We start from the raw sequence: 17,057 nt of genomic DNA, 5'->3' as shown, positions 1-17,057 counted from the left end.
GCCGCAACCGTATCCCGAGCCAAGGACACATGCAGTCCATATAGAGGCCACCCAACTCAAGATGGGCAGAAAGTGGACCCTGATGTTCTGTAAGTTCCATCAATCAGGGACGCACAACACGTGGGAGTGCCGAGGCGACCCTAATATACATCGGCCCGCGCCCAAGGAGTATAGACGCCGGTCGCCCACGTTGGACCGACATCCTGAGCGCCGAATCGATCGAAAAGTCGAGGGTCGAGGGGCTCAGGAGCCGCGGGAGCACCATCCCCAAGAAAGAAGCCCTGTCCGAGCCTCAGCCGATCAAAATAGACATTCAGCACGAGAAGAGGAGAACAGGAGGAATGCTTCCCGTGGAGAGATTGGGATGATCTCGGGTGGCCCGACCGGGGGAGATTCCAACCGAGCTCGGAAGGGCCACGCACAGCAGTTGACCATCTACATTGTAGGATGCAGCAAGGAAAAAGCAGAGGGACCCGAGATCAGCTTCGACCCTAAGGACTTGGAGGGGGTCGAAATCCCTCATGATGATGGGCTGATCATCAAGGCGGTGATCGCAAACTACACTATCCGTTGGACTTTCATCGACACAGGAAGTTCAGTAAACATCATTTTTAAACAAGCATTCGATTTATTACAGATTGATAGGGCTGAGCTACTGCCCATGGCAACACCACTGTACGACTTCACTGGTAACAAATTCTCGCCAATCGGTCAGACAAGATTGGTCATCTCGCTCGAAGAGGAGCCCCTGGTTTGGACGCGCACCACGAACTTCATCGTGGTAGATGCGCCCTCGGCGTACAACGTGATATTGGGTCGACCAGCTCTTAATGAATTTCGAGCTGTGGTATCGACCTACTGCCAAAAGATTAAATTCCCAGTGGGGAATTTGGTGGGCGAAGTGCGAGGGGACCAGGTGGCGGCCCGGCGGTGTTATGTGGAGATGGTCAAGGCGGATGTTAAGGCTGCCAAGTGCCCCCGATTGGAAGTGAACGCCATCAGAGAGAAGCCGCCCTCGTTGATATACGACAATAAGGAGGAGGTGCAGATACATCCGAGTCAATCAGAAGCTACCACCTTCATAGCATTTGATCTGACCAGCCCGCAAAAGGAGGAGCTAGTCGCCTGCCTGCAAAGGAACCACAATGTGTTTGCCTGGTCGAGACACGAACTGCCTGGCGTCGATCCAAGTGTGGCGTTGCATGAACTAAATGTTCGGCCAGACGCCCGACCAGTCAAGCAAAGGAAGCGCGACTTTATCGCTGAGCAAGATTTGATTATCCGAGCTACTGGAGGTTGGACACATCAAGGAAATTCAGTTTCCGACCTGGCTCGCCAACGTAGTGTTGGTCTCCAAGTCATGTAATAAATGGCGGGTGTGCATCGATTTCAGGGATTTAAACAAGGCATGTCCCAAGGACTCCTACCCACTACCCAGGATAGACCAGATGGTGGATTCGACGACCGGATATGAGCTGATTTGCATGCTTGATGCCTATCAAGGCTATCATCAAGTGCCACTCACGCGTGAAGACCAGGAGAAAGTCAGTTTCGTAACAGCCGACGGGACGTACTGTTACAAGGTCATGCCGTTAGGATTAAAGAACGCAGGCGCCACTTATCAGAGAATGATGAACAAGGTGTTCCGGAAGCAGATCGGACGGAATTTGGAGGTATATGTCGACGACATACTCATTAAGTCACTCCGATCTGTTGACCTGTGTGCAGATGTGGAAGAAACGTGCCGAACGCTGTGAAAGTACGAGATCAAGTTAAATCCAGCCAAGTGCATGTTCAGCGCTAAAGGTGGACGGTTCTGAGATACATAGTCACCGAACGGGGAATCGAAGCGAACCCGAGCAAAGTAAGAGCTCTCCAAGACATGGCACCACCTCACAACCTGAAGGAGGTACAAAGGCTGACTGGAAGAATCACGGCCTTATCAAGGTTCATATCAAAATCGGCTGACCGGAGCCTGACATTCTTCAAGATTTTAAGGCGAGCGACCAAATTCCAGTGGGATGGCAAATGTGACAAGGCGTTCGAAGAACTCAAGCAATATTTCAGCTCCTTGCCCATCCTAGCCAAGCCAGCTGTGGGAGAGCCGCTTTTAATTTATTTATCATCCACCGAGCATGCCATCGGTTCAGCGTTAATCACTGAGAAAGAAGGGAGTCAGCAACTGGTGTATTTTTTAAGCCACATATTGAAAGACGCTGAGTTACGCTATACAGGGCTTGAGAAGCTTACCTACGCTCTGGTCCTCGCTGCCCCGAGGCTTCAGCCTTATTTCTTGGCTCACCCCATAATCGTGATGACTAATAGCTCCTTGGGTCGAGTCCTGCTTAACCCTGAAGCGTCCGACCGGTTAATCAAATGGACCACGGAGCTCAGCGAGTTCGACATACAATACGGATCTCGGTCGACTATCAAAGCACAGGCGTTGGCAGATTTCATTACAGAAGTACCAGACCCTGAGCCTGAATCCCCATGGAGGGTATATGTTGACGGCTCGTCCGCCTGACCGGGTAGTGGAGTAGGTATCCTACTTATATCCCCGAAAGAAGACCGAATGCATCTGTCCATTCGATTGGACTACCGAGCCACCAACAACGAAGCTGAATACGAAGCTCTCATAGCTGGTCTTCAAGCCGCTCTGCCAAGTCGGGGCCACCAAGGTACTCTTACATTTGGATTCACAGTTGGCAGCCCAGCAGCTGAATGGAATGTTCGAAATCAATAGTGCTCGGCTCAGATTATATGCGGACGCCTTTGAAAAGCTCAGGGCGAATTTCCAGGAGGTCGTTATTCATAAGATACCCCGATCAGAGAACCAAGCGGCGGATGAACTGGCAAAACTGGCTAGTGCGGTGACGCCGATCATCACCGATTGTCCTATCGAGCAGATATCCCTAGTGGCGTACGTTGATCGGTCAGTAGAAATATCACTTCCGGAAGACTGGAGGGCACCCATCATTAGGTTCCTCCAATCTGGAACCTTACCAGGAGATCGTGAAGCCGAACGAATTTTGAGAAAGAGAGCCGCTCGGTTCACTATGGTTGGCAAGCAATTGTATAAAAAATCCTTCTCACGTCCTCTGCTCAAGTGTGTGGGTACCGAGGACGCCGAATACATCCTTCAAGATGTACATAAGGGCTCCTGCGGAGGACATCCGGGCGGACGATCGCTGACGAGGAAAATTATCCTAGTAGGGTATTTTTGGCCAACACTCCAAAGAGATGCGAGCAAGGCAGTAGCTACTTGCTTGTCCTGCCAAAAATACAGTAATCTGACTCACCGACCAACCGCCGAGATGAAAACATCCACCGTTTCATGCCCATTCGATCAGTGGGGAATGGACATAGTCGGTCCTTTTCTTATGGCAACCGGTCAGAAAAAATTCTTGTTGGTGGCTGTTGATTATTTTTCAAAATGGGTGGAAGCCGAACCACTGGCCAAAATAACCGAGCAGATGGTCAAAAAGTTCATCTGGCGGCATATAATTTGTCGGTTCGGCATTCCTCGTCGGCTCATTTTGGATAACGGGCGACGATTCGTTGGTCAGGAGCTCAGAGAATGGTGCAAAGGGTACGGCATCGAACAACACTTCACTTCCGTGGCATATCCTCAGAGCAATGGTCAAGCCGAAGTAGCCAATCGGGAGATCCTGCGAATTCTTCGGGTTCGACTCGATCACATGGGGGGGGCAGCTGGGTAGATGAGCTACCCAGTGTGTTATGGGCGTTACGGACGACTCCCAAGGAAGGAACTGGCTTCACGCCATTCTATTTAGTATATGGAGGAGAGGCGGTCGTCCCAGTGGAGGTCAGGATTGAGTCCGATCAGGTGTTTCGTTACGACAAAGAAAACGAGCGAAGGCGACGGATGGAGCATGACATGGTTAACGAAACGCACGACAAAGCAGCCGCCCGGCTAACAGCTTACAGACAAAGAATGCGGCAAAACTATAATCGCCGGGTAATCCTCAGATCTTTCCAGGTGGGCGACCTAGTCTGGAAAAGGGTCAAGCCGGTCGGAGACGTCAAAAAGCTAGAAGCTCCATGGACGGGTCCATTCAAAGTCATAGAAAGGTTGCGGTCGGGGGCATACTACTTGGAAGATACGGAGGGAAGGAGGCTGGATTGACCGTGGAACGTAAATCACCTCCAACCTTACAGAGCCAGATGAGAGGTGAGTGAATGAATTCATGTACACATGCATGTATGTATGTTTCCTTGGACGCAGGAAGAAAACAATCGGATTGCTCCTAAATTCCTTCCTATTAAAATGCGTCATCGACGGTCGAGCGGCGACCTTAAACCCTCGCTTCATCGATGGTCGATCGACGACCTTAAACCCTCGCTTCATCGACGGTCGAGCGGCGACCTTAAACCCTCGCTTCATCGACGGTCGAGCGGCGACCTTAAACCCTCGCTTCGTCGACGGTCGATCGGCAACCTTAAACCCTCGCTTCATCTGCGGGCGGGCAGAGACTTTCAACTCTTGCGTGATCGATCGACAAGTAAAAGCAAGACAATCGCCTAAGTATATTCAAAGACGAGCAAAATATTGAAGAAGATCATCATAGATAAGATAGAAACGAGTCACGTCATAAGAGTTTAGGCCAACCGGATACACACGGTGGCCGACTACTACAACCCAAAAAATCACTTAGTGAATCAAACCAACAAAAACATTTTCAAGAGTTCACTCCAAATAATCGAAAGCATCATCGGGGATAGAGGCATTAAGCTGGTCATGGTCAATCGTGGAGCCGGGCAGATCGGCAGGCAAATGCCCCTTCTTCTTGAGTTGTTCAAGAATGTTGTCCACGACGCAGCCGAAAAGTCGGAGAACGCGGTCAACGAATTTATTCACGAAGGTGTCGGACCGGATGTAGACCACCTTCATCACTTCGAATCGGCTAGGCTCATTTTCTTTGTGGGTCTCCAGAGCCAACCGGGCGCTCTCTAGATCCGCCTTCAACATCGCAAGGTCGGCGTCCTTGTCCGATAGCTGGCTTCTCAAAGTGGCTTCCTCAGAATCGCGAGCCTGCCGCTTGGATAACAGCAGACCTTCAACATTTTTTATTTGTCTTCGGTTTGCTTTAATTTCTGCTCGAGAGCCCGGGCTTCCACATTCTTCTTCTCTAAATCCTCAACAGCCCTTTGCTTGCGGTTGGTGGCCAGGGTGATCTTGCCTTCAAAGGTGGATATCTCTTTCTTAAGTCGGTCAATGTACCCAACTTGCTCAGCGCTCTTGCCCCGCTCGGCAGTCAATAGTTCCTCGCTCTTAGCCAGGTCGGCCTGCAGTTGAGCCACCTAGGTGTCGTTTAAACCATGAGTGGTTCCCAGCTGGCCGGGGGCTTCCTGTAACCGTTTCAGCTCATCCTCCACATAGGCGAGCCTCTGGCTCATAGCTAGGCCGTCCACCCAAAACTGTGGAAGTCAAAAGCAGAAGCAGAAGTGGGTCAGAAGCAAGGCTTGATTAATAAGTGCGGAAGTCAAAAGTGAAACTTACCCCGGTGATCTGCTCAGTATAACTGTTTGCTAACACGCAAGGAGGGGCGGCGGTCGCCCGGGCGCGGGCATCTTCCCATATCTTTGCCAAGTGGCCTTTGATGATAATCCGGTGTTCAGTCTGATCAGCGGAGCCGCCCGACACTGAAAGGTCTTCAGTAGGAAGGTGGAGCGTGGTCGTAACGTGCCTTCGACGAGCTGTGGCCGAATGGGAAGAGACCGATCGGCCCGCGCGAGAGGAGGTGGGTATGGGGTTGATGCTTGACCTCAGGATACGACCTTGAGCCGATAAGGGTGGCAGACTAACGGCAGGAGAGTCAACGAGAAGGTCAAAAGGTGTGCGGTCGGACGATACGTGGACGACCTTCGACGATATCGGGCTAGAAACGCCAGGCCGATCAGTTACCCTTTCAACTGAAGACGCAGAGCAAGCAGCTTTTTTCGCCTGACGCCTTTTGCGTGCATTCTTGAGCGGCGCATCAGATTGTGAGCCCTCCTCCGGAACAAGTTGAGCCGCCGTAGGCTCTGCGATCGGCTCTTCCACCGCCACAGAGTCGACCGGCACTACGTTCGACTCCCCTCCAGCTTCCTGAGTAAGCCCCTGATTGGATATTAGCGGTTCGGGGAGATCTGATGGTTGAAACCCCCGCTCGGCCAAGACTTCAACCACTACCTTGTCAACATCAGCGGTGGTGAGCTTCAATTATCCGATCAAGCGTGCCCTCATCATGATGTCAGTGTTGGTTAGTCCTAAGAAAATCGTACCGGTTCCACTGTACAAAAATTTTTGTACAAGTGTCGAACCATTCCTTAAATAACCTATTGTGTTCTTTAGAAGTTAAATTAGGAATCGCAGACGGAACTTAACATCATTGATTCCAAATTTAACTTATCTGTTCTTAATGGTTTAGATTTGAATCACAAGCGAAACTTAACACTATTGATTCAAATCTACCTAAGTTATTAATTCCATAAATATTAATTTCCAAAATTGGCTTCCAGGACTGCATGGCGAGGTACATGGCCTTCTTGGATATGGGAGCAACCACCACCGCCTAGGCAAAGCCTTTTAAGGAAAGCTAATATTTATTTCCTTAAATAACTCTAGGTTAACCAAAAAGAATAATCGAATCACAAATTCGAAAAAGAAGAAAACACTAACTCGAAAAAAAAAACTATTTAGAAAACTCTAGAATCATATGCCTCTTGTGTTTGGTATTTCCATAAATAACTATACAAAGAAAACTAGTATGATGCGGAAAATAATTACTAGTTATACCTTTCTTTGTAAGCAAAATAACCTCTTGATCTTTTACCGTATTCCTCTTCTTATCTCGGACGTTGTGTGGCAACGATCTTCCGAGACGAGAACCACCAAGCTCCTTCTTCTCCAAGCTAGATTCGGCCACCAAGAATTCTCCATGAGAAGTAGAGGTCCGGCCACCACCACCAAGCTCCAAGGGATGCAAGAAACAAAACCTCCTTTCTCTCCTTCTTCTCCTAGCTTGAACCGGCCACCATCAAGAGCTCCAAGAGGGGATAAAACTGGCCACTAGAGAAGAAAAGAAGAGGAGAGGGAGAACCTCTAAGGGCCGGCCACACCAAGGAGAAAAAGAGAGGAAGAAAAGAATATAGTCGTTCTCCCATGAAGGCACCTCTACCTCCTCTTTTATAATCCTTGGTCTTGGCAAATAAGGAAATTTAAATAAAAATTTCCTTAATTCCTTTGCCATAAAAAAGAAAAATTATTTTAATTAAAAATAATTTTCTTTTTTCAATTACAATGGCTGGCCACCTCTTTCCCCAAAACAAGGAGAGTTTTAATTAAAACACAAATTAAAACTTCCTAATTTGTTTCCAGAAATTTATAAAAAATTTCTCCAATAATTTTTCCCTTCATGGTGGGTTATAAAAAGGAAATTTTATAAATTAAAATCTTTCTTTTAAACATGTGGATAATTTCCAAAAAGGAAAGTTATCTCTAAAAATTAAAATTTATTTTCAATCTACAAATAAGGAAAGATATCAAATCTTTTATTAATCTTTTGTAGAAACTAATAAAAGAGAATATTTAATTTTTAAAACTCTCTTTTAAATTATGATCATGGTTGAAAAGGAAAGTTTTCTCAAAATTAAAATCTCCTTTCAATCTACAAATAAGGAAAGATTTCAAATCTTTTCTTAATCTTTTGTAGAAAGTTATAAAAGGAAAATTTTAAATTTTAAACTCTCTTTTAAAACCATGATATCTACATAAGAAATAATTTTAATAAAAATCCTTTTTAATATTCTAGTGGCCGACCACCTAAGCTTGGGACCCAATCTTTGGTCGGCCACCAACTTGGCTCATCCACTTGGTCTTGGCCGGCCCTAGCTTGGGTTCTAAGCTAGCTTGGCCAGCCCCATTAGGATGGGTAAGAAGGTGGGTATGTGGCGGGTATAAATCTCTATATACAAGAGGCTACGATAGGGACCGAGAGGAGGAATTGGTTTTGGTCTCCCGATGAAATTAAGCATCCCGTGTTCGCCTCGAACACATAACTTAATTTCATCAATAATAATTCATTCCACTAAAGAACTATTATTGAACTACCGCACCAATCCCAAATTACATTTTTGGGCTCCTTCTTATTATGAGTGTGTTAGTCTCCCTGTATTTAAGATGTCGAATGTCCACTAATTAAGTGAGTTACTGACAACTCATTTAATTAATATCTTAGTCCAAGAGTAGTACCACTCAACCTTATCGTCATGTCGGACTAAGTCCACCTGCAGGGTTTAACATGACAATTCTTATGAGCTCCTCTTGGGGACATTATCAACCTAGATCACTAGGACACAGTTTCCTTCTATAATCAACAACACACACTATAAGTGATATCATTTCTCAACTTATCGGGCTTATTGATTTATCGAACTAAATCTCACCCATTGATAAATTAAAGAAATAAATATCAAATATATGTGCTTGTTATTATATTAGGATTAAGAGCACACACTTCCATAATAATTGAGATCTTTGTTCCTTTATAAAGTCAGTATAAAAAGAAACGACCTCTAATGGTCTTACTCAATACACTTTAAGTGTACTAGTGTAATTATATAGTTAAGATAAACTAATACCTAATTACACTACGACCTTCCAATGGTTTGTTCCTTTCCATTTTGGTCGTGAGCTACTGTTTATAATTTATAAAGAACCGATAACACGATCTTCTGTGTGTGACACCACACACTATGTTATCTACAATATAAATTAATTGAGCATCTACATTTGGTATATATAAATGTAGACACTTGACCAATGTGATTCTTATAAATGTTTATACAAAAGCTAGGCTTTTAGTATACACACCAACAATCTCCCACTTATACTAAAAGACTATGCTGCCTTAAACGCTGCCATACACCTGATTCCCATCCATTCAACATGTCCATCAAAAACTCTTGCCTTAAGGACCTTAGTGAAAAGATCTACAGGTTATCACTTGATGCAATCTAGGCGGCAACAATTTCTCCTCGTTTATACGATTTCTCGTATTGGGCGGTACTTGCGCTCTATTGTGTTTACTTGCCTTATGGACTCATGGTTTCTTCGAGTTTGCTACTGCACCACTATTATTACAATAAATTGTAATAATCTTTGGACAAACTAGAAATCATATCTAAGTCCATATTGAGGTTACTGAGTCATTCAGCTTCTATGACTGCCTCAGAGGCTGCCACTTACTCAGCTTTTATGGTTGAGTCTGAAAAAACACTTTTGTTATCACTCTTCCATAGTTATGACTTTACCTCCTAAAGTAAACACAAAACCCCGAGGTCGACTTACTATTGTCCCTATCTGATTGGAGGTTAAAATCCGTGCAACCCACAGGGACCAAATTATCTGTCTTGTAAGCTAGCATATAATCTCTAGTGCCTCTAAGGTACTTCAATATATGCTTTACCGCAGACAAATGTCCTTGTCCAGAGTTACTTTGATATCTGCTAACCATGCCCACGGCAAAACAGATATCTAATCTCGTACATAGCATTGCATACATTAGACTTCCTACAACCGAAGCATAAGGAACTACCTTCATGTCCTTTATTTCCTTTGATGTCTTCTGAGACATCTCTTTAGATAAAGCTACCCTATGCCTAAAAGGTAAAAAACCTTTCTTGGAGTTCTACATGCTAAAACGAGCTAAGATTGTTTCAATTTATGAAGCTTGGGATAAGTAAAATATATTCTTTTCTTGCAATCCCTTTGATCCCAAGAATATATGCATTCTCCCAAGTCCTTCATATCAAATTGTTTGGACAACCATACCCTTACTTCCAACAACACTTTGATATTATTTCTAACTACCAAAAATGTTATCTACGTATAATACAAGAAATACCATCACGCTTCCATCACACTACTTGTATACACAAGACTCATCTGGATACTGAATAAATCCATAGGTCTGGATTACTTCATTAAACTAGATGAACCAAGACCTTGAAGCTTTTCTTCAGTCCATAGACTGATTGAGCTTACACACAAGATGTTATTTGCTCTTTGCAATGAACCCTTCTGGTTGCTATATATGGATATTTTCTTCAAGACTTCCATTAAGGAAAGCTATCTTGACATCCACTTGCTAAATCTCATAGTCTATATGAGAAGCAATAGATAAAAGAATCCAGATAAACTTAATCATGACTACCGGTGAAAAGGTTTTCTTTTTCAACAAGCCTTGCTTTGAAAGTTTCCACCTTCCTGTCTATCCCTCTTTTCCTATTATAGAATTATTTTCACCCAATGGCTTTTACACCATTTGGTGATTCTACAAGCTCTCAGACTTTATTAGAATACATATATTCTAATTCTGTATTCATTGCTCTTTATAAAGATGCTGCATCTTTATCTTGGAGTGCTTCATCATATGTCCGGGGATCAGGTTCATGTCCACCAGGGATCGAGTCCAAAGACTCTCCCAAAACATGAATCTTTTAGGTTGCCTAACAACCCTCCCACTACGACAAGGCACTTTCTGCAATTGTGTATCATTTGTGATACGTGTTGCAGCTTCTTGTGATATTTCATCTTGTACAGTTGGTATTAGGTTAGACGTGTCCTTTAATTTCCTTAAGAACAATTTTTACTCATGGGCTTGTGGTTCATAGTATAGTCCTTTTCTAAAATCGGGTATTGGTGCTAACAATGACCTTCCGATTTTGAGGACTATAAACCACCTTTCGTTTCTCTAGGATTACTTACAAATAAGTGAACTCCTGCCCAACTTATCAGTGCCTCTCATGTGCTAGACCACCCAAATCCAAATATGCTTCAGACTAGGCTTACGCGCATTCTGTAATTTTATGGGAGTAGAGAGTTCTGACTTAGAAGGTACTATGTTCACTTCCGTTTCCAGTGTATATCTTTAAAATGAATTTGGTAATTTTCTGAATAACTCATCATCGATCTAATTATTCCATAAGAGTCTTATACCTTCTTTCTACTACACCATTCTGTTGGGGTATATCAGGTGCAGTTAGTTAGGATTAAATCCCGATTTCTGATAAGTGACTCCTAAACTCTCGTAAGAGGTACTCGTTACTATGATTTCACCGTAGTATCTTGATACTTTTACTTTGACGTTACTCCTCATCAGCCTAGTACTCTTTGAACTAATCAAAGCACTTAGACTTGTGACGCGTCAAGTAAATGTATCCTTATCTCGAATAGTCGTCTACAAAAGAAACGAAATATTCGGAACAACCTCTTGCCTAGATAGTTAAAGGTCTATACAAATTAGAATGAACCAATTCCAACATATCTTTGGCTCTATACCCCTTTAAAAGCTTCTTGGTTATTTTTCCTTCCAAGTAAGACTCGCAGGTTGGAAAGATTTCCACTACCAATGAACTCAAGAGTTCATTGGTTATTATCTTTTGAATCTTACTCAAGTTAATATAACCTAGCCTTGGATGCTAAAAATATGATTGGTTCATTTTTGAAAGTTACTTTCTCTTAAAATTAGAAAATGTGTTATTAATCTCCATTTATTGCATCGTGGGAGTCATTGGATTATAAATTGTCAACCAACGTACCAGAACAGATAACTTTCCTATTTTTCTTGATAACAAGTTTGTTATCAAAATAGACAGAATATCTATTCTTTAATAGTTTAGAAACTGAAATCAAACTCTTTCTAAACTTAGTATGTAAAGACAATTTCTAATAATCCATATTTTATTCCTATCAAAGGATAAACATCTTCCACTGCAACAACTGCTACTTTTATAACAGTGTCCATGTGGACGGTGATTTATATAGTTGTCGGATTTCCTGGAACCCCTGCAATGAATTACAGACATAATCAGTGGTTCCTGTATCTACACACCAGGTACTGGTAGATAACATCACTAAATATGTTTCAACAACTAATAAAATACACCGTTATTGTTCTCAGTTTTGTGAGGACAGTCTACCTTAATGTCCAAGTTTTTCAATCATTACAATTGGGACTATTAAGTCTATTCTATAGTATAACAGCTAGGGGATTGACTAACATTTATAAACCTAAGAATCACAAAATTATTTGGCCAAGACCAACATTTCAAAATCTCCGTGAATTTTGTATGCCACGTTAGTGTGGACATATACAAATTTTAAAAAGAGATTTTATCCATTAATTTTATTATCTTGTCAACCTATGACAAATAAAATTAATAGTTGATCTGTATTTGATCAAATATTTGGTCAAGACTCTAAATTTAAAATAATATTGGTTCCTCTAACAATACTATTTAAATTTACCAACACCTCAAAACACCGTGAATTTTGCATGCCACGTTAGTGTGAACATATACAAAATCATCATTTGTAAGAGGAGGGTTTTACCCATTAACTATCTTGTCAACCTAACTTTATGACAAATAAAATTATCTCAAACACCGTTAATTTTGTATGCCACGTTAGTGTGGACGTATACAAAATTAATCATTTGTTAGAGGGGTTTTAACCCATTAATTTTATTATCTTGTCACCCTAGTTTTATGACAAATTAATAGTTGGTTTCACTTTGATCACACAAGTAATAGCAGTGACTCCGTTGGGGAGGATACTATTAAATGTGTCTAAGTGTATACCATTACTTGATACTTAGTCCATTAAATAGAATTGTGCCCCTTCAGTTGGAGAAGATCACACACATCCTAAATAATTTTCTATAACCATCCATAAAGGAAGTTTGATCTAGTGATTCGCAAACAAACCCATCCGTTGTGGAGGGAGACACTCAGAGCCAACATGCAAGCTTGTTGCATCACTTACAAACCAGTAATGGAGACCATGAGATTAATATACTAATCCCTCTCCCATTTAGTTATTTAAGGTGAGGAATTTTAACCTATGCTAGCATATAACACATGCATACACACACATCACAGTAAATAAAAGCAATAAACATGGAAATTAATTTTTCCAACTATTATGACATTTTCATCACTGTCCTCCATGTGCTCCAACCCTAGCTGCTGCCATCTTTAGCCACCGCCATCGGGTCGAGTTGTTGCATCTATCTTGCGTCTTATTCCGGTGCGCCTCTGGTCCTCCAATAGCACCACGCCTCGCAAGGATACGATCCGCGACAAATATAGAATTTTACATACATCGATCCTATATTCTATAAAGGAATGTACATATATTCTAGATCGAACAAAAAATGTAAAATCCTAATAACTAATACAGCTCCTATTGTATTTAATTTGACAATCATGCACACACAATTAAATACCCTTGACATGTCCAAGGGTCCAATCACACACAATAAAAATATGCCATAATAGTTGGAGCATGCAACCACAAAGTTAGCGCATCCAACTATTATCCTGCCTAAATTATGTATGACATGTGCATAACCTATTTGAAAACCAAACACACAGAGGCAAACCCTAGCTCTGATACCAATTGTTGGTTAGTCCTAAGAAAATCGTACCGGTTCCACTGTACAAAAATTTTTGTACAAGTGTCGAACCTTTCCTTAAATAACCTATTGTGTTCTTTAGAAGTTAAATTAGGAATCGCAAACGGAACTTAACATCATTGATTCCAAATTTAACTTATCTGTTCTTAATGGTTTAGATTTGAATCGCAAGCGAAACTTAACACTATTGATTCAAATCTACCTAAGTTATTAATTCCATAAATATTAATTTCCAAAATTGGCTTCCAGGACTGCATGGCGAGGCACATGGCCTTCTTGGATATGGGAGCAACCACCACCGCCTAGGCAAAGCCTTTTAAGGAAAGCTAATATTTATTTCCTTAAATAACTCTAGGTTAACCAAAAAGAACAATCGAATCACAAATTCGAAAAAGAAGAAAACACAAACTCGAAAAAAAAAACTATTTCGAAAACTCTAGAATCATATGCCTCTTGTGTTTGGTATTTCCATAAATAACTATACAAAGAAAACTAGTATGATGCGGAAAATAATTACTAGTTATACCTTTCTTTGTAAGCAAAATAACCTCTTGATCTTCTACCGTATTCCTCTTCTTATCTCGGACGTTGTGTGGGCAACAATCTTCCGAGACTAGAACCACCAAGCTCCTTCTTCTCCAAGCTAGATTCGGCCACCAAGAATTCTCCATGAGAAGTAGAGGTCCGACCACCACCACCAAGCTCCAAGGGATGCAAGAAACAAAACCTCCTTTCTCTCCTTCTTCTCCTAGCTTGAACCGGCCACCATCAAGAGCTCCAAGAGGGGATAAAACCGGCCACTAGAGAAGAAGAGAAGAGGAGAGGGAGAACCTCTAAGGGCCGGCCACACCAAGGAGAAAAAGAGAGGAAGAAAAGAATAGAGTCGTTCTCCCATGAAGGCACCTCTACCTCCTCTTTTATAATCCTTGGTCTTGGCAAATAAAGAAATTTAAATAAAAATTTCCTTAATTCCTTTGCCATAAAAAAGAAAAATTATTTTAATTAAAAACAATTTTCTTTTTTCAATTACAATGGCCGGCCACCTCTTTCCCCAAAACAAGGAGAGTATTAATTAAAACACAAATTAAAACTTCCTAATTTGTTTCCAGAAATTTATAAAAAATTTCTCCAATAATTTTTCCCTTCATGGTGGGTTATAAAAAGGAAATTTTATAAATTAAAATCTTTCTTTTAAACATGTAGATAATTTCCAAAAAGGAAAGTTATCTCTAAAAATTAAAATATCTTTTCAATCTACAAATAAGGAAAGATATCAAATCTTTTCTTAATCTTTTGTAGAAACTAATAAAAGAGAATATTTAATTTTTAAAACTCTCTTTTAAATTATGATCATGGTTAAAAAGGAAAGTTTTCTTAAAATTAAAATCTCCTTTCAATCTACAAATAAGGAAAGATTTCAAATCTTTTCTTAATCTTTTGTAGAAAGTTATAAAAGGAAAATTTTAAATTTTAAACTCTCTTTTAAAACCATGATATCCACATAAGAAATAATTTTAATAAAAATCCTTTTTAATATTCTAGTGGCCGGCCACCAACTTGGCTCATCCACTTGGTCTTGGCCGGCCCTAGCTTGGGTTCCAAGCTAGCTTGGCCGACCCCATTAGGATGGGTAAGAAGGTGGGTATGTGGTGGGTATAAATCTCTATATACAAGAGGCTACGATAGGGACCGAGAGGAGGAATTGGTTTTGGTCTCCCGATGAAATTAAGCATCCGTGTTCGCCCCGAACACATAACTTAATTTCATCAATAATAATTCATTCCACTAAAGAACTATTATTGAACTACCGCACCAATCCCAAATTACATTTTTGGGCTCCTTCATATTATGAGTGTGTTAGTCTCCCTGTGTTTAAGATGTCGAATGTCCACTAATTAAGTGAGTTACTGACAACTCATTTAATTAATATCTTAGTCCAAGAATAGTACCACTCAACCTTATCGTCATGTCGGACTAAGTCCACCTGCAGGGTTTAACATGACAATCCTTATGAGCTCCTCTTGGGGACATTATCAACCTAGATCACTAGGACACAGTTTCCTTCTATAATCAACAACACACACTATAAGTAATATCATTTCCCAACTTATCGGGCTTATTGATTTATCGAACTAAATCTCACCCATTGATAAATTAAAGAAATAAATATCAAATATATGTGCTTATTATTATATTAGGATTAAGAGCACACACTTCCATAATAACTGAGATCTTTGTTCCTTTATAAAGTCAGTATAAAAAGAAACGACCTCTAATGGTCCTACCCAATACACTCTAAGTGTACTAGTGTAATTATATAGTTAAGATAAACTAATACCTAATTACACTACGACCTTCCAATGGTTTGTTCCTTTCCATCTTGGTCGTGAACTACTGTTTATAATTTATAAAGATCCGATAACACGATCTTCTGTGTGTGACACCACACACTATGTTATCTATAATATAAATTAATTAAACATCTACATTTGGTATATATAAATGTAGACACTTGACCAATGTGATTCTTATAAATGTTTATACAAAAGCTAGGCTTTTAGTATACACACCAACAGTCAGCTGCAAAATAAAGAGAGAAATTAGTTAGATAAAGATGAAAAAGGTAAAGGGATTATGTACCTAAGTTGACTGGCTCGGACGAGTTGATCAGACTAAGGCCAAAAAGTGCCAAAACTCCCTCCTCCAGCAACTTGTGAATGTTGAACTTCTGGCCAGCAAGCAAGTAAGCAGGAGTATTCTTGTACTGAGGCAACGAGGGTTGAGGACCTAGTGAAAGTTGCCAAGTGGTTTGGAAGGAAGGCCGATCGGGGAAGTGTACAAAGAAGTATTCTCTCCAATGCTTATTGGAGGAAGGCATCCTATCAAAAAAGACCAAGCCCGGTCGAGCTTGTAAGAGGAAAGTGCTTGGCTGATCGGATAGCTTGGGGTAATAAAAAAGTGGAAGATCGAAGGGGTTAGAGGAATGCGATGTAGGCGGAATAAGATAATTACCCCGCTTAGGAGGCGAAAGGAGTTGGGGACTAGCTGAGAGAGGGATAGACCGAAGTATCTACAAACATCAAGGATGAAGGGATGAAGAGGAAGCCGCAGACCGACAGTAAATTGGTCGCGGAAGAAGCAGACACAGCCGACCGGCGGAGCGGAAGGACGATCGGTGGCTAGTGGGACATGTATCTCATAGCCAGGAGGGAGTTCAAAGGTATTGGCTAGGGTTCGAGCATCATCCTCATCAAACCGTGACTCCATAGTCTCATACCAAGGACCCGAAGAAGAGGAGGGCTGCGATGTACTAGCCATGATAAAAGGGAGAGAACGAGAAGAGTCGGGAGGAAGTGCAAAAAGAAAAAGAAGGCAGAAGCAAGAACAGGAGCTCACCGAAAAATCACAAAGGACCGAGCAGTAAGGGGTTATAGAAGAAGACAATGGACTCACCCGGAATAGGAATGACAGGGAGCAGAAGGATTTGCTGAAGAACATGAGGGGTTCACCGGAGAACACGGGGAAAATCACTAAAGAGCATGAACGAAGTCGCCCGGAAACAAAAGCAAGAAAGAG

This window comes from Zingiber officinale, chromosome 1A (genome assembly GCF_018446385.1).
Source record: "Zingiber officinale cultivar Zhangliang chromosome 1A, Zo_v1.1, whole genome shotgun sequence".
NCBI lineage: Eukaryota > Viridiplantae > Streptophyta > Magnoliopsida > Zingiberales > Zingiberaceae > Zingiber > Zingiber officinale.
This window is presented reverse-complemented; position numbering follows the sequence as displayed.